Source organism: Perognathus longimembris, chromosome 1 (assembly GCF_023159225.1).
Source record: "Perognathus longimembris pacificus isolate PPM17 chromosome 1, ASM2315922v1, whole genome shotgun sequence".
NCBI lineage: Eukaryota > Metazoa > Chordata > Mammalia > Rodentia > Heteromyidae > Perognathus > Perognathus longimembris.
In genome coordinates this window covers 88,258,287-88,284,846 of record NC_063161.1, presented here as the reverse complement: position 1 = coordinate 88,284,846, position 26,560 = coordinate 88,258,287, and the positions used below count along the sequence as shown (strand labels likewise).

At 36.2% G+C, this 26,560-nt stretch overlaps 1 long non-coding RNA gene across 1 annotated transcript; it reads left to right on the top strand.

Annotated features, from left to right (window-relative positions):
• LOC125355335 lies at window positions 1-26,560 on the top strand. Its single transcript, XR_007211644.1, has 4 exons — window positions 1-83; window positions 24,578-25,457; window positions 25,811-25,876; window positions 26,237-26,560. It is a non-coding gene; the product is annotated as an uncharacterized LOC125355335 (long non-coding RNA).

Genomic DNA, 26,560 nt, shown 5'->3' with positions numbered 1-26,560 from the left:
GTTGGATGTTATGAACTAAATGTTTGTACTCCACTGAAATTCCTATGTTGAACCCATAGCCCATACTGTGATGGTACATAAAGGTAAGCAACTTGGGGGACCAAATTAGAATTGCATGGGATCATGAGGGAAGGAGCTCTGGTAATAGGATTCGTGTCCACACAAAATGCCTGTTCTTGGACTCTTTCTGCATATCATTCTTGTAAAGAGATTTTGTTAGGACCTGGAAAGAGGATTATCACCTACAGACCAAGACAAAAGGCCTCAGAATGAAACCTATCATACCCTTAGAATTACCAGGCTTTCCAAAATTGAGTGGAGTGGGGAAATGCTGCTGTTTGAACTATCTGATTTATTGTATGCCATTATGGTAACCAAGCAAGTGATCAAAGTAAGGAATGACAATCAAAATAACTTACTGGTGATTGTTGGTAAGCTAATGAGTACAACATCCTAACCAAGGTGGACAAATTCCTTTTATCATTATTGACTTATTTTTCAAACCCATGGAACATTAAGTTGGATTTTAGGATCTCTCCCCACCCCTTATTTTAGGAATGAAATAAACCATTGCTTTCATATTGTTATTATTTAACATTTTACATGGTTTGATTTATTTAATTCATCTTCAGCTTATGTAACATAAACTTGCTCTATTCCAATATCATTGAAATAAGACATTGATTATGGTCACAAATATCCTTGTTTATTATACACATTCTATATGCAAAATGTTATGGACAGATATCTCCACCTGTGCATATTGACTAAAAGAGTCTTTGCTAGGTATATGAATTTGGAAAAGCTTCCTGTAGGATGTGGAGTTTATCTTAAAGTTGAGTTCCTGAAGCCATGTTAACAGTCAGAACAGAAGGTGATAAACCTGTATATATTGTTCAATAAACTTGCCCAAGAACAATGCACCCGACCCAGTAAAAGAAACACTGCGGTATACTAACCAATGAAAAGATCTGGAAAAAAATGTAAGAGAATGTTACCAGAATGTGTTATGATCACGAAAGAGCAGTTTGTTGGAATAAAAACTAAATTTAAAGATCAAACATTTAAAGTCTGTAAAGACCAACTAGTTAAAATTTCTAAACCTTATTTCTGTGTATCAAATGATAATACCTACTGAACAGATGGAGGCAGGAAAGTTTAGGCATCTATTGAAAAGCAGTATAAAGTAGGAGGCGGAGGTGGGAGGAAAGCTATCTCCTAGAGGATATTGGCATATTAGTGGCATGGAAGCATAGATTATACTCCAATTTAGTGACATTTTTATATGTACAGAATACATTACTGAAAAGTGCATTGTATTACTTTAATAATAAAATTACTATGAAATAACTTTTTAGACAACATTTTTTACATTTTAAAGTTAAAATGCAAAAGCAGTATTTAATAGCCTGAAAATTTCCATAATAAACAAAATATAGAAAAAGAATAGAAATAAGCTTTATGAATTTTAAGTTAAAGAAGTGTCAAAATATAAAACCCAAAGTAAATGTTCCCATAAGGAGAGTTTAATCCACATCAGAATCATTTGTTTTACCCACCAAAAGCATGTACATGAAGTCAATGAGAAGAACTCAGGACAATAAATTTTTCAAAATACCAACATGTATAGAAATAAATCAAATCTGTAGATTTCCAAGATAGTGTTTGGCTATGCTGGTGTTCGCACCATCTATCTTTTTTTCTTCCTTGCTGCCTTGGTGTTCCATTGGGACACTGCAGGCTATCTATGCTGGGTCCTGCTAGTGTTAGATTTCATCTGGATATACCCAATGGGTAACTCTGGGCCAGAGAAGAAGCCTGAGTAGAGAAAAAAAAGCTATCTTACAGCTCTACCCCTACTTCTTCCTGGCATCTCTGTGTCTTTCCTATTCTGACTCCCTCCTCAGTTTCATTTATTTCCAGAGTCCTCAAGTCCCAGACAACCCTTTCCTTTTTAACTTGACTCTTCCCTTTAATACTTGTTTAATCTCAGTTAAATCACTGACTCCTAGGGTTTTCACCACTCTCCTGAACTAAGCTCCTCTGTTTTAAAGTATTGGTGAGTGTGGCTGGATACAGTCTAATGCATTAACTATATATTCTTTAGGATGTTGAAGTTTCCTACTGCTTGTTACCTACCTGGCAGAGACAAATATAAAGACATAGAGTGTATATGAAATTAGGCATAATAAAACACTATTTCCTTGTTATGGAAGAACTCACAAACTCAAATAACTTGAATATCTAGATTATATGTAGATGATATGCAATACTCTTTGGTATATTACAACTCACTAGATACTGAATAGATCTGTCATTAAATTACATTAAGGTAGTTGGAAACTCAAAAGGCTTAAAATACCATTGTTATAATATTCCACACCCTTATGGCTACCCATGTTGCTGGGTATACATTATAAAAGTAAGAGCCTCCATTTTTTAACCATCAGAGGATAGAAACAGGGATCAACGAATCTCCTCATTAATAAGTATACCAAAACAAGCTAAGTCAAAGAAACAAAAATTCAATAAAATAGTGGGCTGACATGTATCATGTATTATAATGTGATAGATGAGAAGGATTTTTGTAACACCTTAGCATCCTTACCCTTACATAATCCTCAAAGAATAGCATCATAGAATCAGTAAAAGTAAAGTTGACTATAAATAGACTACTATGTATAATCTTCTACTGTGAATGCTTTCACAAGGCAAACATGTCTCATGTAGTAAACTCCAGTATTATCATCTTCAGCATCTTTTGGAAATATATGAAGAAAACCTCTAGCATGTTTCATCTGCTTTTTTATTGTGGTTAATAACTCCTTACACATTATCTGCAATACTCTTAATGTAAGTACATTATTCCATGAGCAATACTGCTAATGTAAGTACAATCTACTATATCCTATGAGTTGTTTTGCTATAGATAGAGACTAATCATTCCTATAATTAAAAACATGTCTTATGTAGAACTCAATAAAGGCTGATAATAGGGGGAAGCATAAAACAGCAACAAATGGTGCACCAGGAACTCTCTCTTTCATTGCTGCTGGTAATGGAAAATGGTATATTCACTTAGGAGCATAAGTTCTCACAGACCTTAGCATACACATATTATATAACCTTGCAGTTGAGCTTGTTAGAAAAATTAGTGGAGGGGCTGGGAATATGGCCTAGTGGCCAGAGCGCTTGCCTTGTATACATGAAGCCCTGGGTTCGATTCCCCAGCACCACACATGTAGAAAATGGCCAGAAGTGGCGCTGTGGCTCAAGTGGCAGAGTGCTATCCTTGAGCAAAAAGAAGCCAGGCCTGAGTCCAAGACCCAGGACTGGCAAAAAAAAGAAAAATTAGTTGACACCCATGTCTGCACAAAAAGCTTCATAAACTGCTAAGACATTTGAAAGCAATCAAAAAGACCTTGCAGTATGCAAATCAGTAAGTAACCCATGGCACATTCAGCTTATGGGATGTTACTCAGGGTAAAAAGAAATATGCTATAAAACCATGGGAAGACATGGAGGTACTTTACATGCTATCTCTGAGTGAAAGGAGCTGGCTGAAAAGGCTGTGTACTGTCTGCTTGTAATTACATGATTATCTGGAGCAGGCAGAACCATACTAACAGTACAATGAACGAATGTCAAGAATTGTAGAACAGGAAGGAATGACTAAGTGGAGCACAGGGAGATGTTTATATAATACAGTATAAACACAAAACTATAAATCTAGCAGTCACACAGTATATGCAACACCAAGAAAAAATACTAGGATACACTACGAGTTTGGGGTGATCATAACATATCAATGCACATTCTACAGTCATAGCTATTTACCACTCTGGAACAAGATCTAAGTGGACAACCTTGTGTTAAATCTTATGTAAGTTGGTGACTTGCACCTCTACCTATGTTTTCTTTCTGTTTTTTGTCACCATTTTTGCCTTGGTATGATACACAGAATGGTTATTTATATTAATATTACCTAACAATAGTTTTATCCTCAAAAAAATAGAAAGAAAGGCTGGGAATGTGGCTAGCGGTAGAATGCTTACCTAGCATGCATGAAGTCCTGGGTTTGATTCCTCAGCACCACATAAATAGGAAAAGTTGGAAGTGGTGCTGTAGCTCAAGTGGTAGAATACTAGCCCTGATCAAAAAGAAGCCAGAGGCAGTGCTCAGGCCCCGAGTTCAAGCCCCAGGACTAGCAAAAAAAGAATAGACAATGTTTTTTCTCAATACTTTTTTTTCTCAAAACAAATAGTATGTGCCCTTCTTGAGATTTCCTTGACAATTCTATGTAATATTATAAATAAATAAACACAAATAAGTTCAACCAATATGATTTACAGGGAAAAATTGAATATTGATTGGAAAGAAGTTTTGTTTTTCTTCTGTGTTCACATGGTATCAATGAGAGCATTGATTTCAATTGTTTATCATGAGATTCCTTCTGCAGATTGTGCATAATACAGAATTATCTGTCAGAGAATTGCTTGACTCAGGAATAAGAGTACCACAAAATATAGCACATGTCCTATTACAGGATTGTGGAATCTTAAATGGCAGGATATGTGAATGTGTTCAGTATTCTTTTTTGGTTGTTGCTCTGTGATTCTTCTACATTCTGCTAGAACCCATGGTCATCATGGTTCTTTTGTAGAAAGCTGAGGTTTTAGAAGTATATAATTAGTTGATAATCATATGTTAATATACGCCCAAAGTTTTCACCTCAATTTATTTAAATGAAGATTCCAGATACTTTATTTCTGGTTATGATTACTTCATGTAATGATATGTAGACAAACGTTTAAATTTTTTTTAAAAAGGAAATGTATTTTTTTCTAATCTGAAATAATTAGAAGAGAAGCAAAAAATGGTGGGGTGGAAGGGAAAGAAGAGGGCATGGAGAATAAAAAGAACAAGGAGGAGGAGAATGAAGAGGAGTAGAAGGAGAAGATGAGAAGAAGGAGAGGAGGGGGGGCAGGAGGAGAGGCAAAGCTGCTGCCAATATGCAACCTCTGGTTTGTGTTTTATTTTGCTTTCCAGAATTTTTCAATTAGTCATTTAAAAAAGCTAAAGCTTAAAGACACATTTTGGCTTCAATTGACTTTCAAATTAATGCCAAAATTTTGGAAGAAAGGGCTTCATAATGTATTTGCTCATTTGTAAAAAGAGTCTTTAAGTCTGGTACAATCAGAATTGAGTCTATCATGGGTTTGTTTTTTGCATGTCATGTTAACCCAAACATAAGTTTTTTTAAAAATATGAATTCTGAATGACAGCTTCAGCTTGATACACATTCTAGAAATGGCGGAGCACAAATTGAAATGAAAAAGAGTGGCACAGGAATGCAGATAAGCAAATTGGGAATTTATTTTTAAATTAGTTTCAGCATGAAGGCATTGAGAAAAAAAATATGGTCTCCATGCTACTGGCTGTCTGGTGGGATAAAATGGGGAATATAAGTATAATGAGAAAGTGATGAAAAGGTTAGCAGAAATGCTGGTTCATCTTGTTGATTGGCCTGTAACAGGGATACAAAATGAAGATTCTTGGAAGAAGTGAGATAGAAATCCAGCACCAATGTCGTCATTAATAAAAGGATAAAGACTCTTGTCCATTCACAAAATAGCTGCCAGAAAACCAGCTCACATGAAGGGGCATCTGAAACAAGAAGGCAGCATTCAGGTGGCAGGTATGTGAACTATGTTTGCTCTCCTAAGTCAAAGAGAGAGCCTCTGTGCTAGGTTGGTCTATACTTCCTCAATTTTATTTCTTGTTTTAATTTAAAATCATTTGCTAAGTGTACTTACATTTCCAAAATATAAATATACTTTCTTATTCATTCAATACATTTTAGTGAGCACCTGTTATATGCCCAGCACAGCTCCAAGATATGAACACATTTAAAAGATACTCCATTCCCAGCCAGAACATTCTAGAAAAACAAACTTATAAAGAATACTCCAATTTAAGAAATGGCAAATAAACATAAACTTATTTCTTTATATATAACCATATAATATAGAGATACTATGTGTTCCATTATATAACTACATTATATACATGTAATGTGTATATTTATATATTTGTGTTTATATGTCTGTACATATGTGTAATTTAAATAATAACCAAGGAGAATAATGCCACATGCTAAAGCAGATAAGAAGGTGTGCTTTTTCAACTGAAAAATCAGGAACTTTAATTTTCCTACTGGAGTTGAAATTAATCTGAGCTCCAAGAAAAAGAGCAAACTGTAAGTACATATGGGGAAATAGATGACAGTCATCCAAGCAGAGTGAATATGCGGGCACATCAGATTTTAGGAGGTTAACATCACTATTTGGCTCAACATCAAATCAACAGTATGCTTTTTTGTTATAAAGAAAAGAAAATTCTAGCAGTATACTTGCGGCTCATGCTTGTAATCCTCACTGTTCAGGCGGCTGAAACCTGAGGATCATGGTTCAAAGCTAGCCCAGGCAGAAAAGTCCACAAGACTCTTATCTCCAATTAACAAACAGCAAAACTGGAAGTGGAGCTATGACTCGAGTGGTAAAGTGCTTTCAGAGCAAAAGAGCTCAGGGACAGTGGCCAGGCCCTGAGTTCAAGTCCCATGACTGACGAAAAAATCTGAAAGGCAATAATTTGGAGTGTGTGTGTGTGTGTGTGTGTGTGTGTGTGTGTACTAGATTTGAGTTTAGCACCTTATGCTCTCACTCAACTTTCTTACTCATGGCTGGTGCTTTATCACTTCAGCCATGCCTCCAGTCTATCCTTGCGCTAATTAAGTGATGGTAGTTTTACAGATGTTCTTGCCTAGGCTGGCTTTGTATCATAATCATCTGCTTGCCACTTGAGTATCCAAGACTACATGCATTTCTACAGCAGCAGCTTCTCCATTTTTAATGAGTTGTGAACTTCTTTAACTGTTATTAGTATTTTTCACCTCTTACTTTAGAAATGTGAACTAAGGTGAAAGGTATATATATAAAATACAGAAAGATGTTGAGACTAACTTACTTTCAAAGGTGAATGTTTTGAAATGGAGTTGTAACTCAAGTAGTAGAGTAACTTCTTAGCAAGCACAAGGTTAAACAAGCCCTAGATTCAAACCCCAAAAATATACCTTCAAAATGCTAATGCCTTCAGTCATTCATGTATTTGATACCACGTGCAGAAAACGTTCCTTTCTACCCTGTATGTCATAGCTTTCAATGCCTCTGTGTCTCCTTCCCGCTAGTTCAAGGCATTTATATAGTTTCCAGGTGCCCTTTGTGAAATCATTTTGCAGAACTATGTTCATAAAAATGAAAACGCACACTCTGGTGCTGCTGAACGGATGAGGACAGAGATAGAAAAATCACAGGCTGCACATGGATTCATCTGAAGCCAAATGGAATTTTTGAGAAATAAAATGGGGGGGGCGGGTGGGTGGGGAGTGTTCAAAGACCCAAGGGGTAACTGCTGGAGCAGAAAAGGAAAAAGGTCACTCAAGTTTGTATTTCTCATCTGCAGCCTTTCAAGTAGATCAAAGGTGCTGGTCTCTGTGAGGCTGATTCATGGGTCTGCCAGATGACCACAGAGCTCAGGAGGCCCCTCTTTTATGAGCCAGCCCTACCTGCTGTTCTCTTAGGGGGCATCGACTTCCCATTCACCCTTCTAAGAAGCTTGGAGTTAAAAGGGAAACTTGGTTTCTCAGGGAATGCAGCCCATGTTGGATGCTCCAGTTGTAAGATTAACAATTGCCTTTTGTGTTGTTCACTGGAGATTAAATGGACTTTTCTAGAAGAACATGTTCCCTAGAAAACCATGTAGAAGGGTCTCTCAGAGATCTTAGATTTGCAACATCTTGGCCTGATGCCTAGCTAAGCATCCCTATTCATCTTGGCCCACAGGAAAACCTCAGCCTTACTTTCTAGAAGAGCAGACTAATCACCACCTGGAATTAGAGTGGAGGAATGGAGATGAGATGGATAAAAGGAGGATGGGCGCTCCTGCCATGCCATGCTTGCTGCATGTGGGAGTTGCCAAGTGATGTTTACTTACTTTATCTTATGGAATTTGTCCATAGTGTTAACACTCCCAGAAAGCTTTTTTATCACTAAACATAAACATTAGAAAAGTAGCTTTGATATTATTTTACTACATTTCTTAACAAAGTCATCATTCGATCTTTGCATGTTCATCATGTGAATTGCTTTCAAGGTATATTGTATTATTTAAAAAGTTACATAGTAATATTCTTGAGTTCCAGAAACTCATTCATTCATTTTTTGTTTCTTGAAAGTAACGAATAGTTGACTGTTAAATTTATAATATCTTTCAATTCGTGTTAGATTATTTACAATAATTTTAATATTTTTAAATGAAATGTTTAATCTCACTAGTTTTTGTTTTGTTTCCCTTTTTCTTTCATTTATCTATTTTTTGATGTGGGGTCTCCCTAGCCACCTCCTAGCCACCATATCCATCTAACCTTGCTTGTTGTAGTGCTTTGTGCTACCAGTAGATTCAAGCATTTTGGTCGATTTTTACATAAAGGCATGCAAGAATACTAAGTATCCGCTGTCCATCAACAACTGGTTGAAATGAGTCGTTCTCTGAGCACTTTTTGCTTATTATGAAACATCTTAGTTTTATTTGCCCATCTGTTCATTTCTCAGACTTTTCTATGCTTTTTGTAGTACTATTATAAGAAAAAAAATCTAAGGATCAAGTCATTTAGAATCATAAATGTTACTAGCCTTCCTTTTTGCAAATTTATCCTGTCTCCCAACATTTCCACTTATCTGCTTGAAACCTAACGTACACTAGCAGACTCCTTATACAGACACATAAGACAAGACAGGAGGAAGATTAGCAGGAAGAGGGTAGAAGGTTTCTGTAGATACTCTGCCAGGTTTAATGACCCAGCTCTATGCAAACAAAATACACAAAAAGCACCACATAACACACATTGCAGAAAGACCATACAATTTCTTGACTCCTTACCATAAAAAGTGCTTGTGAGAAGTTGACATTGAAAAATAAAAGTCAAGGGCTTAAAGAATAATCTTTAGACGGCCAAGTAAAGTAAATTTACAACATGAACATCAAGGGGCTGAAAATGATAGTGCAGGAATACTACTATAATAACTAATTTACTGAATAAAATATAAAAGTATGCTAAGCATGGAACAGAAAGAAGGGTACACTGTCCCAGAAAAACCTGGGGCAGAGAGTCATCAGAAATTAAGACTGATTGAAATGGCCATACACTAAGGATAAACACAACTCTCTGAACATTAAAAAAATATAATGTTCCTAAAGTGAGGAGTGGCACAATTTATTTTAAATCTGTGTTGTTTCAGATTTCTCTTTGGCAATATAGAAAATTGTTTAAAAACAGTTTTTTGAAAAAAAAACAACCACCCTGAAATTGTTTGACTTAATACTTTTAAATTAAACCAAATTCTTTCATTACAAAAAGCAAGAAACATATCAAAAATCAGGAAATAGAGTGAGGCATGGTGGTACACACTTATCATTTGTTTGGAGAGCTCAGATAGGAGGATTGTGAATTCAAAGGCAGCTTGAGCCTGTCTTAGAATTATATAATGTGTCACGAATCGAAAGATGCATAAACTTTTGTGAAAGTTCCTATTCACAAAACTAGACAAGTGATCTATCAAAGAGTTCAGACATAATGACTCTTCAGTAAGAAGAAACCAAAACCAAATACAATCATCTGTGAGGGAGGTGCAACATTGTGAATCTTAAAATGATAGAAGCACAGCATTCCTAACAAGTGGCTGCTAGTGGGTGTGGTGAGGAGCTTGGAGAAGTGTCACTGTATTTTCTCACCTTCATTGGGAAACACAAGGCAGAGGCAGATGTAGCTCAGTAGTAGGGCACTTAACATGCAAGAGGCCCTGACTTCTGTCTCCATCACTGCAAATATCAAAAGCATTTTGGTGTAAATGTAAATGAATGCATCAAAATCTCTTTTCTCAAAACAGTGATTATGATTTCTTATAGATCAGGATACAACATAAGAAAGCAAGTAACCTCCCTAAAAAGAAAAACAAACAGACAAACAAAACACCCACTATTTAGTAGTTCATAAACATAGGTCAAACCCAATTGGAATTTCTAAAACTTTCATTATTGTTAGCTCTTTTATCATACATCAATAAAACTATAATGAAAGCAGACAACAGAAAAAAACCAAATTATTATGACAAAATGAAGAAAGCAAATTATTTGAGGAAGACCATCCCTTCCTGGTATATGTCTGCTAAGTGTAAGTAAAATATCATTGAAAGTGGTTGACTAAATTTAAATGCGTACACAACTTTGAAAATTATCCAACTTATATATTTGTATATGCATGCAAGTTAAATGCATATAATGTTCCAACAGTATAGCAGCATTATATTTAAGTTAAACAATCATAACCTTTAACTGGTATTGGTTTAAAATGATGGAAGTATAATAGTGTTGAATATTTTACATGTACTCATGGTTTATTTGTATATACTCAATGAAGAAATTTCATTCAGATCTTTCTCCCACCAATTCCACTCAATATATACCTAAGATGCCTAATTGTGGTTCATATTCTAAATTTGTATTTAGGTTTTGAAGAAATTCTAGAACTTTAAAAGGGTACATCATTCAACATAATATCCATAATGCATAGGGTTTCTGATTTTCCTCAATGTGTCAACCTTGGTTATTGCCTGTCTAAATTATAAGCACTCATTGTGGGATTTTCATATGCTAACAAAACAAAAAATGTACAGGAACAGAAAATGAATTAAGGTTGCTGAAGAATGTGGTTAATAGAGAAAAATGTGAATGCCCCTACTGTGGATTTGTTTCCATTTCTTTTATTTATTTGTGTATGTGTATGTGTGTGTGTGTGTGTGTGTGTGTGTGTGTGTGTGTGTGTGTGTGTGTGTGTGTGTATGTCACTACCAGGGCTCAAACTCAGGGCCTTGGTAGTGAGCTGGATTCTTCGCTTTTTTGCTCAAGTCTAGCATTCTACCACTTGAGCTGCTGATCCACTTGAAGCTTTTTGGTGTTTAATTGGAGATAAGTCTTTAGACTTCCCTACCTGGGCTGACTTAGAAGTGGGATCCTCAGATCTTAACCTAAGTAGCTAGGATTACAAGCAGGAGCCACCACTCCCTGGTTAGATTACAAGCAGGAGCCACCACTTCCTGGTCAGCATTTCTTTTTGAGGTAAGAGTTTATGCTAAAAACCAATTGCTTATTACTGAAGGGTGGATTTTTCAGTAGGTGAATTACATGCTAATAAAATTTCCACAAATAGTAAATTCCATAGTTTTGAAAAGTCTCACATAGGCCACAACAAAGTACATGTTTTTACACATTAAAAAAAAGTTTCAGAGTGGCCTAGTGGTAGAGTGCTTGCCTAGCATGTATGAAGCCCTGGGTTCAGTACCACATAAACAGAAAAAGCTGGTAGTGGCGCTGTGGCTCACATAGTAGAGTGCTAGCCTTGAGCAAAAAGAAGCTCAGAGATAGTGTCCAGGTCCTGAGTTCAAGACCCAAGACTGGCAAAAACAAAAAGTTTGCAGAGTTTTGCCTCTCCCTTGCCCTTTCTAAAATACAGAATTGCATAGCTAAAGTAAATAAGAAAACCTTTTTAAATACAGAAAATATATACGAAAAAGTCTAATGGAATAAAGCCAGATCTGGAGTCACAGCATAGTTGGTTACAGATTACCAACTAAGGGGAACATCATTAAAGCTGTGCCCAAAGCTCTTGGGACCCAGGAAATGAAGGCTCTGCCTCATCTTTTGTAGGATCTAATGCATTGTCTTATTGATAATAACCAGACATGTTATTCATTTCCACTCTTGTATAGTGTCATGTTGACCAGTAACTGTGCAAATGAATTTCAAGCCTTGATGAAATGGTATGGAGTGTTACAATTTAGTTCTATCCATACTATTTCCTGACTAAGTTTCCATGTTGAGTTCATTTGGCCTGTCCATTTACCAATCAATGTTGTCTGAGTTTAAATGCAAATCCTTCTTGTTACTCATATCCAGAGAAGACAACATGGAAAAACTTAAAAAAATACTCCCTGATCATTTTTGTGGCCTTAAACATGTTATTTAACCACTCAGTTTCAGATGCACAAGTTATTCTCCTGAAAAATGATGACCCATAAAATGACTTTCAATGTTGATTTCTGAGCTACTTTTCTTTCTCACTGAGCCATATTGTCTTATAGAACAAAACATCTTAAAAAGATGTCTTAAAGAACATTCAAGGACTTCTCACTTCTAATAACATAACTGTGTGTGCTCTAAAGCTTTCTACCACCTCATTTGTGCTTTTCATATCCAAACTCATTGCTTTCATTCCTGAAATAAATCATTCAATTCTCTGTAGCCTCTTTTCTTCTATATAAAATTCATATTGATCAAAACATATTTCACATACAGTAAGATCGATTCTTGTGAGATCCACTGTTAATGAATTCTAGTAAATGTATGCAATCTTCAAATCACCACCACAATCAGCCTGTATAGAAGAGTTCCATCACTAGAAAAGGCTTCCTGGGTTCATTTGGAGTCAAAACTCTACTTCAGTTCCCAGGCCCTGGTCACCATGCATCTGATTTTTGTTCCTATAATCTTGCCATCTCCTAAATGTCCTACAAATGGAATTGTGTACTATGTAAACTTCCCATTGAAAGAAGATAAGGGTTTTGGAATCTTTTACCAGTATAGTGTTTTTAAAAATCCAACCACATTTTTGTACATTTCGGTAGTCCAATCTTTAATAGGGCAACAAGTGTTTCTAGTTTGAGATATAATAGACAAATGACTTATACTCATCTCTGTATTAGTTTATGCTTTGTGGACCTAAGGTTTTAGGCCCCTAAGCATCAAGAAAGGAAGCACCAACTGTATAGTAAATGTATAAAGTTGCCAAATATTCCCAAAATATCTGTACCATTTTTACAATATTCAATAGATATGCATAAGAGTTCTGATAAATCAAAATTTATGCCAGTACGTGGCTTCCCCAACCCCAGTGCATGCCACCATTGGAAAAGGCATATAGTGTTTTCAGGTTGCATTTTCTCAGTGCCTAAGAATGTGAAAGTATTGTTTTATGGATTTATTTTCATTGATATCCCTTCTCTGATGAAATATCTGTTTACATTTTTGGCCCATTTTGCTTCATTGAGCTTTTTATTATTGAATTATGAGTTCTTTATATATTAGAATAGAAATCTTAATTATATGCATGTTAGTAAATATTTTCTCATAATCTGTGGATTATTCCCATACCCTAAAAGCAAAAACAGTTATAAATTTGATGAATTCCAGTGTTTCATTGGGTTTTGAATGTATTTATGTTCCATATATTCTATTTATGAACACATCGCCAACAATTGCTTCTTAGTTTTTATAATTAGGTCTGTGTCTATTTTGAATGGAGTTTTGCATATTAGTGATAGGTTAAAGCTCATTGTTTGCTATTTATTTCATAATAGAGCATGATGAAGCTGCTACTGTGTCTGTGGCTAGTTATTTTCTTAATGTTCTAAAAAAAAAGAAGAAAAAGGTTTACCAGTTACATATAGCTTTCTGGACTCTTCCATACTCAAGTTATCTAAACATTTTCCTTATTGTAACTTTTACTAAAGCTTTGAAATCAGGTAGCATAAATTGTCCAAAATTGTTCTGTTACCATTACTTTTCTTCTTCCAAATTTAGAGAAAGTTTCCCAATCTAGGAGCCAGTGGCTCATATATATAATTCTAACTAGTGAGCAGACAGATCTGAGAATCAATCTGAAGACAGCCTGAGCAGGAAAGACTGGACACTCTTATCTCCAAATAAGCAAAAATAACAAAAAAAGGAAAAAGGAAAAAGAAGAAGAAAGAAAAAACAAAGCAAACTGAAGGCATAGGCTCAAACAAAAGCTCAAGGCCCTGATGCACATAGGTTTTATGCCTTTGTGTGTTCCTTACTAAGCCAAGAAAATCCTAAACTTTACTTAGTTGTATATAGCTATCTTTATTTTACAAGATTTGCTAAATTTTTGTGTGTGTGATTATCAGTCCTGAGGCTTGAACTCAGGGCCTTGGGTACTGTCTTTGAGCCTTTTTGCCCACAGTACTCCTGTTTTTTTGGTAGTTTTCTATCCAGGGTGGCTCCAAACCACAATCTTCAGATCTCAGCCTCCTGAGTAGCCAGGATTACAGGCGTGAGCCCACTAGCACTGGGCTTTGAATTTGCTAATATTTTAAGGAATTTGTGTTTCACATTAATTTTTAAAACTGTTGTAATAAATGGTAACAAATTTAGTAGCTTAAAGCAACATAGTTAAATACCTTGCTGTCTAGAATTTAGAAGTCCAAACCAGGTCTGGTTTGACTTAAAATGAAAGTGTCAGGAGGTCATTGTTTCTGCCAGAGCATGGAGGGAAGTAGATTTTCATGTGTTCCCCAAATTTTGTTCATACATGGTTTCTGTCTTGTTGCAGGATATATTAACATATGAATTGTAGTTATTAGGTAATTACATTCTTATCCTTTAAACATGAATTTTCTTTAATTGCCTTTCTTATTTTCTCACTTGAAATTAGGCTGCTGCCTTGATTTTTTTTTCCTTATATTAAGAAGAAAAGATAATGAGGTAAATAATTCCTACATGTGTAAAGCTGGGCACTGGTGGCTCATGTCTGTAATTCTAGCTACTCAGAAGGCTGAGATCTCAGGATCGTGATTTGAAGCCAGCCAGAGAATAAAAGTCCTTGAGACTCTTACCTCCAATAAAAGCCCCCCAAAGCCACAGTGAAGGTATGGCTCAAGTGGTAGAGCTTTAAGCAAAAAATGATGAGAGAAAGCACAAGGCCCTGTGTTTAAACTCCAGTACTAGCACAATAATTAATTAATTAGACATATGGAGACACATATCCCTTTTCTGTTAGGCTACAAATGGTATGGGAAGGAGTTCAGTTGGTTTGATTAGTAGGTGAGCTGGGGGTGGGATTTCCTGTTGCTACCATGACCTTTGATGCCTCATCAGCTTCTAGTTCTCTAAACTTGCCTTATGTACTAGTGCTTGACGTGAGTTGTATGCTTTCCAGGGCTTTTCACAGGTCCAGCCCACCGTATTTCTAGATACTTAAGTGTCCGTGTTCTTTTTTGAAGGTCAGCTAACTTCTCAACCAGTAAATAATTTGGCTTTTTTTTTTTTTAGCCTACAGATGGTTTCTGGCCCATTCTATTTGAATTTCAGAATCTTCTCAAGCAGTAAAAATATATTTCTTAGTTCATGGCATGGCAAATACAGTCTTCTGGGTGGATATGGCCCAATTTTATTGTTTTGCCAATACTGCCTTTCTTTTATTTTACTTTTATTTTTTTCACCCACAAATAGATTTAACCATGCGCTGCTCATTGGTGCTGAGCTCATAGTGGAGCTAGGCAGTTTCTCTGGTTGTTCTCATTGTGCTATGAAACAGATTTTTGAACCTGAGCATGTGGATGGAGGATTTCTAAACTTTCTTCTTCCTTGGTCTGGCCTCCAAGGCAAGCAAATTCTGCCTTACATTTTTGGAGGTTTGGCATCAGAAGAGTTGTCATTCCTTCCCCTAGCATTAGAAGAAATCTGCTCTGTATTTTTTGCAGTACTAACAGGACAACACAAGGAGGTTTCTGCTTCCTCCTGTGGAAGCAGAAGGCTTCTCTTGGAAAAGATCTTTGGACTTCTGAATGTGAGAACTAGGGCAATTGCTCTCTAAAATAAAATAGAGGTCATTTTTTATTCTCTCTACTAGGCACAATGGGCCTGGGCATACGGGGTCTCTGGCCTTTTCCTCATAGTCACAAGACAGAAAATCTGGGAAACCAGCTCAAACCTCCATCACAAGGGAGACAACCTCACTCGCAGCCTGAGTCACAGTCGCAGCTCTGACCAGGCTTTGTCTCTGTATCTAGTATTTGTTGAGTGCATTCAGGGGAGGCCCTTGGTGCAGAGACTTTGAAGAAATGTACTTGTGGAATCAAGTGCCTTTGGGGCCTTTGGATTTTTCTAATTGAAACAGTACATTTAAAAATTCATAAATATTTGAGCTTACCTCTTTCTCCCTTGCCTCCACAGCGCTTCCTCTTTCTCTACCTTCTCTGCTTCTGTTCTTCCAAAGTACCAACAGGCCTTGTACCCTGCACTCCTCAGAAGAGCCCATCCTTCTTTGGAATTCACTTCTCTTCACTATGGTAAGACCTTTGGTCTCTGATGGATTCAACAACAGTGGCAAGTTCTTTACACCTGGCACCCTCTCATTGTTCCAATAGACTACTTTGGTAACTGGCTTTCTACTTCTTAAGCAGAAATAGTCACAGTACTTCCCTCCCAGGAGAGAAATAACTCAATAAATATTTAGTGATTGATTCATAATTTAACAACTCACAGACTGCTTTAGAATGTTCTATTTTATTTTTCTTGCTCTGTTGCTTATGAATTTAATCCGCTCTGTGTGTGTGTGTGTGTGTGTGTGTGTTTCAAATACCCATCCTCACATATATCTAGGGAAAAGAATAATTATCTAAAATTGAACAGTTAAAAAATGGTTAATTGCATTTCTTTTATAACTAAATAGCTTCTGAGAAAAACAGATGCCTGGTAAGTTGATTTGATGAAGGTACCATTAGTTTATTGTTGTTATAAAGATAATTTATTATATATTTAACATTCAGGTTGGAATAGACATATTGTTGAATCATTGATTACAGTGACGTTGTTGTCATCATCATCATCATCATCATCATCATCACCATCATCATCACCATCATCATCATCATCATCATAGCATTCTTAATTTAGAAATCTGGAACCCAAACTGCTCCAAAATCTGAAACTTTTTTGAGCCCTGAAATTATACCACAAATGGACAATTCCAGACCTGACTTCAAGACATAAACTACAGTCAAAATTCTGGTACACAAAAAACATTGCTTAAAACTACCTTGAGGAGCCAGGTACTCATGGCTCACGCCTGTAATCCTAACTACTCAGGAGGCTGAGATCTGAGGATGGTAGTTCAAAGTCAGCCCCAGTAGAAAAATCCAAGAGGCTCTTATTTCCAATTAACCACCAGAAAACCAGAAGTGGTACTATGGCTCAAGAAGTAGAGTGCTAGCCTTGAGCTGAAGAGCTCAGGGATAGCTCCCAGGCCCAAAGTTCAGGCCCCATGATCAACCAAAAGAAAATAAATATTACGTTGAGGATATATGTATTAGGTGCTCATAAAACATATATAAGTATCATATTTATCTCTGGGTCTCCTCTCCAAGTTGTACATATGTAAATACTCTAAAACTTATGCATATGTGAATTTATTCCAAAAGCTGACCCCAAATTCCCAAACATTAAAGATAAATTATCCTTAATGTGCATTATCAATTCCTTTTACAAACATGCTTATTTTCTCTTATATGTGTTATTAAGTATTCTGATCCCAAGGGTGTAAAACTATCATACATGGGTCAAATCTGATCCACAACTTATTTTCACTCACATTCCAAGCTAAGAACATCCTTCACAGTGTCAAATGATCATAAAAAGTGGAGTTTAGAGACAAAAGACATCTGTGATACAAAACCAAACGTATTTACTTTCATACCCTTTATAAAAAAAAAAAATGTTTGCTGCTCCCTAAGACCGCGGGGAAAGCACTAGGTAACATATCATCACTAGGCTTAAGGCCCTGTCACTTTGGCCAAACAAATATACCATATATGTAAACAAGGAAACTGTGAATTATAAAATAACATACCATGTGACAAAAAGACCAAATAACATTCAATAAGCAAACTAAGTAGAGAATAGTTATTTTCATCCAAGGAAAGCAGGTTGCCTCTTTGGGATTACATTTTAATAGGATAATAAAACCTAAGTATAATTTATATGCACAGGCAGCTAAATAATTTGAATTAAATTAGAGGTGAATACCCAGGGTTAAGACACAAGAAAATTCACTTTATAACTTACAAAATAGAAAAAAAATTTGTGTGATCTGTTGTTTTTTCTTTCTCAATCATTAGCTTTGTCCCTCAAAGATTCATTTCCAAATAAGATTAATTTTCAATATTAAAAAAAATGGAATTGGCCCATAATTTCCCAGAAATCTACATTTCTGCTCAGGAAAATCCATTAAAAATGGATTCCATTTAATCTCCATAAAGGGCACTGATAATTCCATTTTGCATTTGGGTTTCATAGTGTTGAATTCTCAGCTACTTAGCCAGCAAAGAAGGGAGCGTATACCCCACAACTTGCCTTTTTTTTTTTTTTTGTCAAGTCGAGAAATGGCATTTGGGGGACTTGTTGTGTGTCTATATCTTTGAAGGTTAGTTGCCTACACATGAGAGTCAGCAGAACATTTATTCTATGTCAGTTCATCTTTTGCTGTCTCACAAAAGCCCAAGGAACAGAAATTTTAGCATGTTGAATAAGAAATCTAGCTTTTCTGTATGTGATAATTAGACACCTAGCATGATATTTTCATCAGGACCAGGGAAAGTTGCTTTGACAGAGCAGCCTATTGTCACCGGCCCTCCAGGCTAATTCTGATCTGTCCAAATAAATTATAACACAGAACTTCAGAGCAATTCTCACTGTCAGATCATTTAGGCTTTCTTATTTCTTTTACAGATTAATGTGTTTACCTGTAAACTACCACTTTACTTCCTTATTTGGATGCCTAAGAGTCAAAAATCAGAGGTTCTCTTCAACACAACTACATTTAACAGAGTTTTGCATGTACCTATGGTGAAGTGCATGACTTTCCATGTTAAGTTCTTTTTTCTCCTTGTTTTTTAATTAGCATATATTAGTGATCAAAAGGGGCATTTCATTGTGACATTTCCATATAGGCATACAATTCATTGCCATCTCCCTTCTATTCCTCTTCCTTACCTCTTCCCACCCTCATTATCTGTTTCTTTAGGCTATCTAAGACCCTTCCCTTCTATTATTATGAGAGGCCTTATGAACTACCCTCGTCTCTAAATGGAGAAGTTGTGTTCCAAGGACAAAATGATAAGGTTCACCAATGTTTTAGAGTAAGCAAGCTGCCCTCTGCTGGATGAGCCACGAATAAGATGGCAGCTGCTGTAAAGGAACCAACTTCCTCAAAGCCTGGATGATGATCCACACCTGTACCCACAACTTCCTTTAGAAGAGCTAGGATGAGAACCCCGCCCCCCCAACTCTTACCTTGAATCCCATACACCTAGTTCACTGTGAGCTGAACCTCCATACACCATAGTTGTATGCAAGATAAATGCAGGTGGTCGATCCTTGGCCCACTTTCCCTTACCCCAGTGACACAGAGGAGACACTTGCTGCCATTATCTCCCTCTTTTTTTTCCAATGTAAAAATCCCACTCTACAATCCCAAACTTACCCTTAGAGCGCTTGTAACTTCTTTGTCCTTCAAGCAACATGGCTGTGCTTCCATTCCTAGAAAAGATTACACTCAACTGGGCAAGAGAAAGCAAAAAGAAACATATTTTAATCCGCTACCTAAAACACACTTTTTAATCAAGACAATTAGATTTAGCTACAATTTCTACTACAATGAGTGCCATAATTCCACAAAATTATCAACAAAACACTTATTATAACATCATTCTTAGTTTAATCTTTAAGTTATAATTTGAGATGAGCATATGAGTTATTAGCTGAAAACAAAAAGACCTAATAAACATTTTAAAAGCTCTAAATTTATATAAGATTATAAAAAATTTAAATCTTTAGGTATTATGGCTGAATAGGGCAATATAGAGATTTACAAAAGCACACTTAATAACATTAAAATACTGCCCAGTAAACAGTAAATATCAGTAAAAGAAGCCATACTTAGATTTTTATTAAAATAGAGGCTTTTAATATTTAGAAATACAAAAACCATAGAATGTATTTTACTAAAAATCTTCCTATAAAGGATTCTGATATTATCATTCTGGTGTCAATATTTAAATTTCATCAATAGTTTGAAGAATGATTATTAATAATTTCATAAAACCATGCACATAGGCAAACAAAATATTTTTGAAAGTTAACTTGAAGGTCACTCACTCTCAAAAAGATGAAGTGCATGTAGCAGGAGAATATTTGACAAAGCCTGTGCTATCAGCCTGGCTTAATCTATTTGGATGAAAAAAAGGCAGCCAAGCTGAACAAGGTGCCCATATCAACCTTTGGGAGAGGTAACTACCATCAAGGACATCGCCCGCTCTGAATGACCCAGCCAGCAGCCATCGCATCATTTGCTAAGAATACTCCCCTCAAACAATATGTCTTCTGATTTCCTCCGTGCTCAATGGGGTGGTGAAAATGGAAACTTTCACTGGAAAAAAAAAAAAAGGTTCACTGATTTGAATAACTTCTTTTAAAAAAATAGGAAGTGACTTTGAAAACTTACTACACAGACAAAATCTCTGTGATTGGAGAAAAAAATTGCAACCCAGATGTGAAACAGGGTACCATGGCATTGTAATTCTGTAATTGATGATTATTTTCTTCACATAGAAAGGGAATGAAGATATTCACTAAATGGTCAGTCTTTGGATAGGATGATTTAATAAAGATGAAATGATAAAAGAACGTTTAGCAAAATTGATTTAGCGAGCAGATACTTTTTCAAGGCTAAATAATTGCAATCTATAATTGCAAGAAGAAACTTTCAAGGTTGTTACTGCGTACGACACCATCATTACAATTAAATGAATGCTGAGAGCTGAAATAGAAGAGTGGCTGTGAGGATGATGAGATATTTGAGAACTGTCATTCAATTAAAAGTAGATGTCTTTGTTACACATGTCTTTGTCAAAGATAAGAATAGCATCACCATTCATCTCTCTTCACAGAAGAGTCCTTTGCTGGGTAGGTACTAGCATCAGTTAAAAAATAAAAACCAAAACAACAACTCCATCCTAGGACTCAAATGTAGAAATAATTCATAAAATTTCCAGCTAGATATACTTACATTTCCACTAAGTTTGTCTTTAAGGGTATTATTAGCATTCTCATTCAGTGATAATTACAATACAATGCTTATATGAGTAAAAGAAGTTGTGATCTGGCTTCTAAGTAAGTATGTAAAGGGGTTTCACTTTGTGTCTCTGTTTATGAGTACACAATGTTTTGATCAAAGTCTCCCTTCCATTGTACTTCAATCTCTCCCAAACCCACCCATCCCCTCAAATTACTTGGTCATGTTTTCACATACTTACATTGAATCTCATAACCATATTCACTCATGCTTCTCTCTCCATTCATCTGTTCCTCCTCCTTTTGGCCTTCCCCTCACCAACTGGCAACCTTAGTTTCAGCTTTCTATATTCATTTTGTCAAAGTATAAGTTAGTTGTTTGAAGGAATTACACCAGTACAATCCTTTCCTGTGTGCCATATTTTAGTCAATATGTGTATATATGCATATGGCCCTGTATATATTTTCATGGATGTTTATAATTTAAATCTAATTTCCACACATAAGTATTCTTAAATGAAATATCTGGATAGGTGTTCAAATCAGGTAAATTTGTCTTATTTCAATTCATTTCATTTTTAAAATCCACAAACTCAGTACAATATTATCTTTCCTCTCCATCAGCCAAGAAACAGAGAAAACAATTTGTCCGAGTGTAAGCAATGGCATTTAAACATACAAATAATTTATACTTAACCAAGCACAAATGTATTATTGAGTGGAATGTGAAATTTGAAAGAATCATTAAGATAAAATATGAGGGTTATTATCTCCAGCGGATCTTCTAGAACACCCAGGACATATTTCCCTCTTCTTGTCAGGCTACTTCACAGCAAGCTTTGGAAGTTTACCATTATTCAGGCATCTGTAAGAATGTGTTTTCTCATATATTTCCATAAAACTGTCCCCAGTATTAACTGTTAGGCTCTGAACTAGTCTTCCCATAATCCCTGGTTTCCAAATTAGTTGTTGATATTTAAAGAATCACTATTATTTTTAAATAAAGGTGAGAAATCAAAAGTTAGTTATAAAGAGCACAGCATTATGGATGTAGTCTAGATTTGCCTAAATCCTATGTGTGGATATTGTTTTGAAAGGAAATTGTCATTTGGCGATTCCTACATAAATGAGCATGTACCTGTTTCCTCCTATCTCAGATCACAATGCTGGAACTACTCTGCTTTATACTTTGGTTTAGGGTCCTGCTAGGGCCTGCCTGCTAAAGGCTTTCCTCTTGTCTCATGGCAATATTGAAAGATGGTGGGACCTTAAGTAGATGGGATATCTTTAAGTCACATTTGGACATGCCCTCAAAGAATATTGGGGAATTAGTCTTTTCTTTCTTTTTTCTCCTTAGTTCTTTTTGTAATGCATGACCTCAGTATGGTCCAAAAGTAACAGACCTTCAAAACTATAAGCCCCAAACACATCTTTCCTCTCCCTCTTAATATTTATTGCTTCAGATATTTTGTTATAGTAACAGAAAGCCAATGAATATACTTGTCAGGATTTTTTTATTCTTTTAGATTATATGATATTAATGTATGCAAAATGTTCAATACAGTGCCTATGACAGATTACTTACTAAAAGGTATCCATGTTTGCTGCTCACATCTGTGATCTTAGATACTTGGGTGCCTCAGAATGGTAGGATTACAGGTTAAGGCCTGCCTAGGCAGAAAAGCTCACTGAGGTTCCGTCTACTTGAGTAGAGCAAACTTGGGCATTGTGGCATGCCACCATCACAACAATTATGAGAAGTCTAAAAATAGGTAGATTAGTCTGTAGAAGGATGACAGGGCAGCAAGTGGGAACCTATCTCAAAAACAATTCATGAAAAATAGAGCCATAATGTGGCTCAGTACAACAGTGCCTGCACAGCAAGCACAGGGTCCTAAGTTCAAACCTTAAAACCACCAAAAAAAGGAACCAATACAGTCAGCTGTATTTGTATCAGACTTGACATGAAGTCTAGTGGGGAGGGAGTCTCACGGCATCGAGAGAGGCCTATGATGCCACTGAGGACAGAAGGATAAGTGTTCCCAACTGAGGTGAGTTTTGGGAAGTTTGAGAGTAAGGGAAAGTCTCAGATTAGTAAAGTAGAAATGGGCTTTGAGGGACCCATCAAACTAAGAGAGTTAGAAAAGAGAATTAAAACAATGAAGACTGTAATGAACACTAAATTTAGAAATGTTCAGGGAAAGATACCTGCAGAGATGACAGTCTGTGAAATGTTTGAAATCAGCAGAATTGGAGCAGTAATCACAAATGGCTTCCCACACTTTTTTTTCTGCCATGTGCCACATAGACTAATGAGCTTACTGAAGAATCAGCAGGAGATTGGCTATGTTAGGGATTGACCAGCCGCTGATCTTTATGATCAAGAAGGATTGAAAGAGAGCATGTAATTAAAAAAATTTAGACATATTGTAATCAACTAGAAAAAGAATGTTTTTATAAAGAGCTATTAGAATGAATTGTGAGAACTGTGTCTGATACCATGACACTAGCCAAATTCCTGAAATTCCATAGTAGTTTGCTGCAGTGGCCATAGCAGAATAACACGGACTGGATAGTTTAAAGAATAGACATTTCTTTGCACCTAGTTCTGAAGGTTGAGTGCAACATTTGATTACCAGTGGGGTTGGTTTACTGGGCCTCTCCCTTTAGCTGTCAGATATCTACTTTCTTTCTCTGTGTGTCACACAGCCTTTCCTCTCTATAAGCACTCCTAGTACCTCTTATCTGTTAAAGTTTAAACCTAATCTCCTCCATTTATTTGTTTGTGTATTTGTTTGTAGTACTAGAATGTGAACTCAGGACTTCATGCTTGATAGGTTGGTGCTCTACTACTTAAGGCACATTCCAGACCATTTCACCATTTCAGTTATCTTTCAAATAGGGTCTCACAATTATGTCCTTACTGTTCTGGATCATTCTCATATTCTTTATGTTTCCCATGTAGGAGGGTTGACAGGTATCCATGACACAATGCCTAGCTTTGTATTGTTTGAGATGGGATCATGTGAATGTTTTTGCCTGAGCTGTCCTTGAACTACAATTATTGCAAATCAACCTCCCCCCAAAACTAGAATTGTGTTAACATGCTGGCCTTGAGCACAAAATAGGTCAGGGATAGCACCCAGGCCCCGAGTTCAAGCCCTACAACTGCCACCACAGCAAATAACCAAATAAACTAGAATTATACAGTGAACCAGCACATCTAGCTCCTACACCACTTCTTTAAAAGCCCTATCTCTAACTAAAAACATGTTTTTAAATAGTGGATTAAGACTTGAACATACAAATTTGGGAGGCATATCATTTAGCCTGTAACCCATGACTGAAACAATGATACTAACAACCTCTTATATTATCTCTCCTCCACTCCAACACATGGGCCCACAGTTTCAAAGTTTAATTTCACTTTTAAAAACTTATAAATTTGTTTGCCAACTTTCATATTATGACAGCTATAACTCTGTGACAGTGTCTTACTGCAGTAAAAGGATTTTTTTGTTCTTTTTTTTTGTAGAGAAGAGATGTATATTGGTATCTATGTGGAGAAACTTGACATTCTAACTTCAAAAACAAAGACTGAAAATTGACCAGCTTAAGCTTCAGTTTTCATCCCTTGTCTTAAATCTAGGAGCATGCTTGTTACCTACTCACAAAAGTCTCCTTTTTCCTAAGCAATCCACAAATTCTACTACCTGTAAGAGAAAAAAAATCATGTTAATACCAACAACATTAATAATACTCTACAAAACTAATATCTCCCCGTGGCTCCCCACTGCCTTTCTTAACAACTCTTACCCTTAATCTGCCAAGCAACAGGAAATCTCTTTGCCTCTGATAAATGTTCCAGATTGAGGCATTAGAAGAAATGAGGGAGATCTGATGATACTCAGAACCAGTTTGCCAGGTGGAACTGCAGTTTTCAGACATGGGGATGTAGCCAACTAATCTATGAGGTAACAATGTCATCCAGTTTTGAAAGTAGATGTACCTTTAATGTTCTGGGAGCTGCTTACTCTTTCTTAGCCCATTCTGGCTCAGCAGTTCTGAAAATGTGTTCCCTGGGAACACAGTATCAACATCACTTTTGAACTTGCTTTAAAAAAGAAATAAATTCTTGGGTCTGACTCCTAGTCTCACAATCTCAAAAACCTACTAGGGAGCAATCAGGAATTGATGTTTCCATAGGGCAAGTCTGAATCACACTGAGGTTTAACCACCTTTGGGGTAGGTATAAACCTGGACTATAATCAAATCCCTCATCTAAGGAGCTGACTTGGCTTTTCTCATGGTGACAAAATACAAGAAATCCTGAAATTTTCCTACAGTAGTACAGCCCTTACCCTCTCATCATTCACCTGATGAGAATTGAAAGGATCACTGAAGGAAAGCAAGAGGTATGAAAATAGAGCAGTCTGACCCTTTCTGTGAAGCCTGCAATCTCATTTCCAATTCTTTTGATTGTTTGATTTGCCCCAGAGCTACAACTTCTTACACATTTGGTTCCTATTTTTAAAAGGTGCCCCAAGTAATCATTTTCTTGTGCTTCATTGCACCCTTCTCCCGATTATGCTTTTTAAATTGAGTGAAAATTAACACCTAATGCATCCAGCTCCACAGTAACATTCTCTCTAATGAGTCCTATCTTCTCATGGAAAGAACTGTCCTACTAAATTAAAGGTAGAGAAATACATAAAACATAATCTACTACATGAACCCTTAAACCTAATTTATTCATTCATTTCACTAGACAAAGTGATGAAGGCTCACAGGAACATGATAAAATGAAGTGTTTCCCCTCTTCTCCTTTGAAAAGGTCAGTGTGAGCAAAACATGAAGTCCATTTCCACTTTCCTGTAAAGCAAAACCAGTAAAAGCAAACATCTCCCATGTCCTAACTAATCTGAAAATCTAATTGTAACTTTTAAAAAAACGTTCCATTATATGATTTTAAAAAAAATTTCAAATGTCTTTAACATTTTTTTAAAACATTATTTTTAGCAAGCCTGGGATGAATTCCAAGTAATTTCAAAATGGCTATCAGAATAGTACTTCGGTTATAGGTTAAGAAAAAAAAACCCAAGTACATAATCTGTAGTGCTTTATGAGGTTATTAATTTGAATTATGGAATTCTAATTGCCTAAGGCTGGTCCATAAACCACTGCTCTCCTCCAGTAGGGTGGAAAAGAACACAAAGTGTTCCCACCAAGAAGCCTGGAAGCTTGTCAGAATCTACAAATGTTTCTCAAACTTGGTGGTTTCTTTGAGACATTTGGCTGTTTTGCAAAAAGAACAAAACAAAACAAGACTCTGATCAAGAAGTAACCATGACATGAGAGGTAGGCGTGTGTGTGTGTGTGTGTGTGTGTATGTGTGTGTGTCCTTGAACATTTGTATTCAGTTTTTCCTTGACATAACTATGCACATTGAAATACTGGCATTGCCAAAAGCCAGAGCTATGTCTATTTCTCCAATAATTGACTGTCTCATGATGAAATT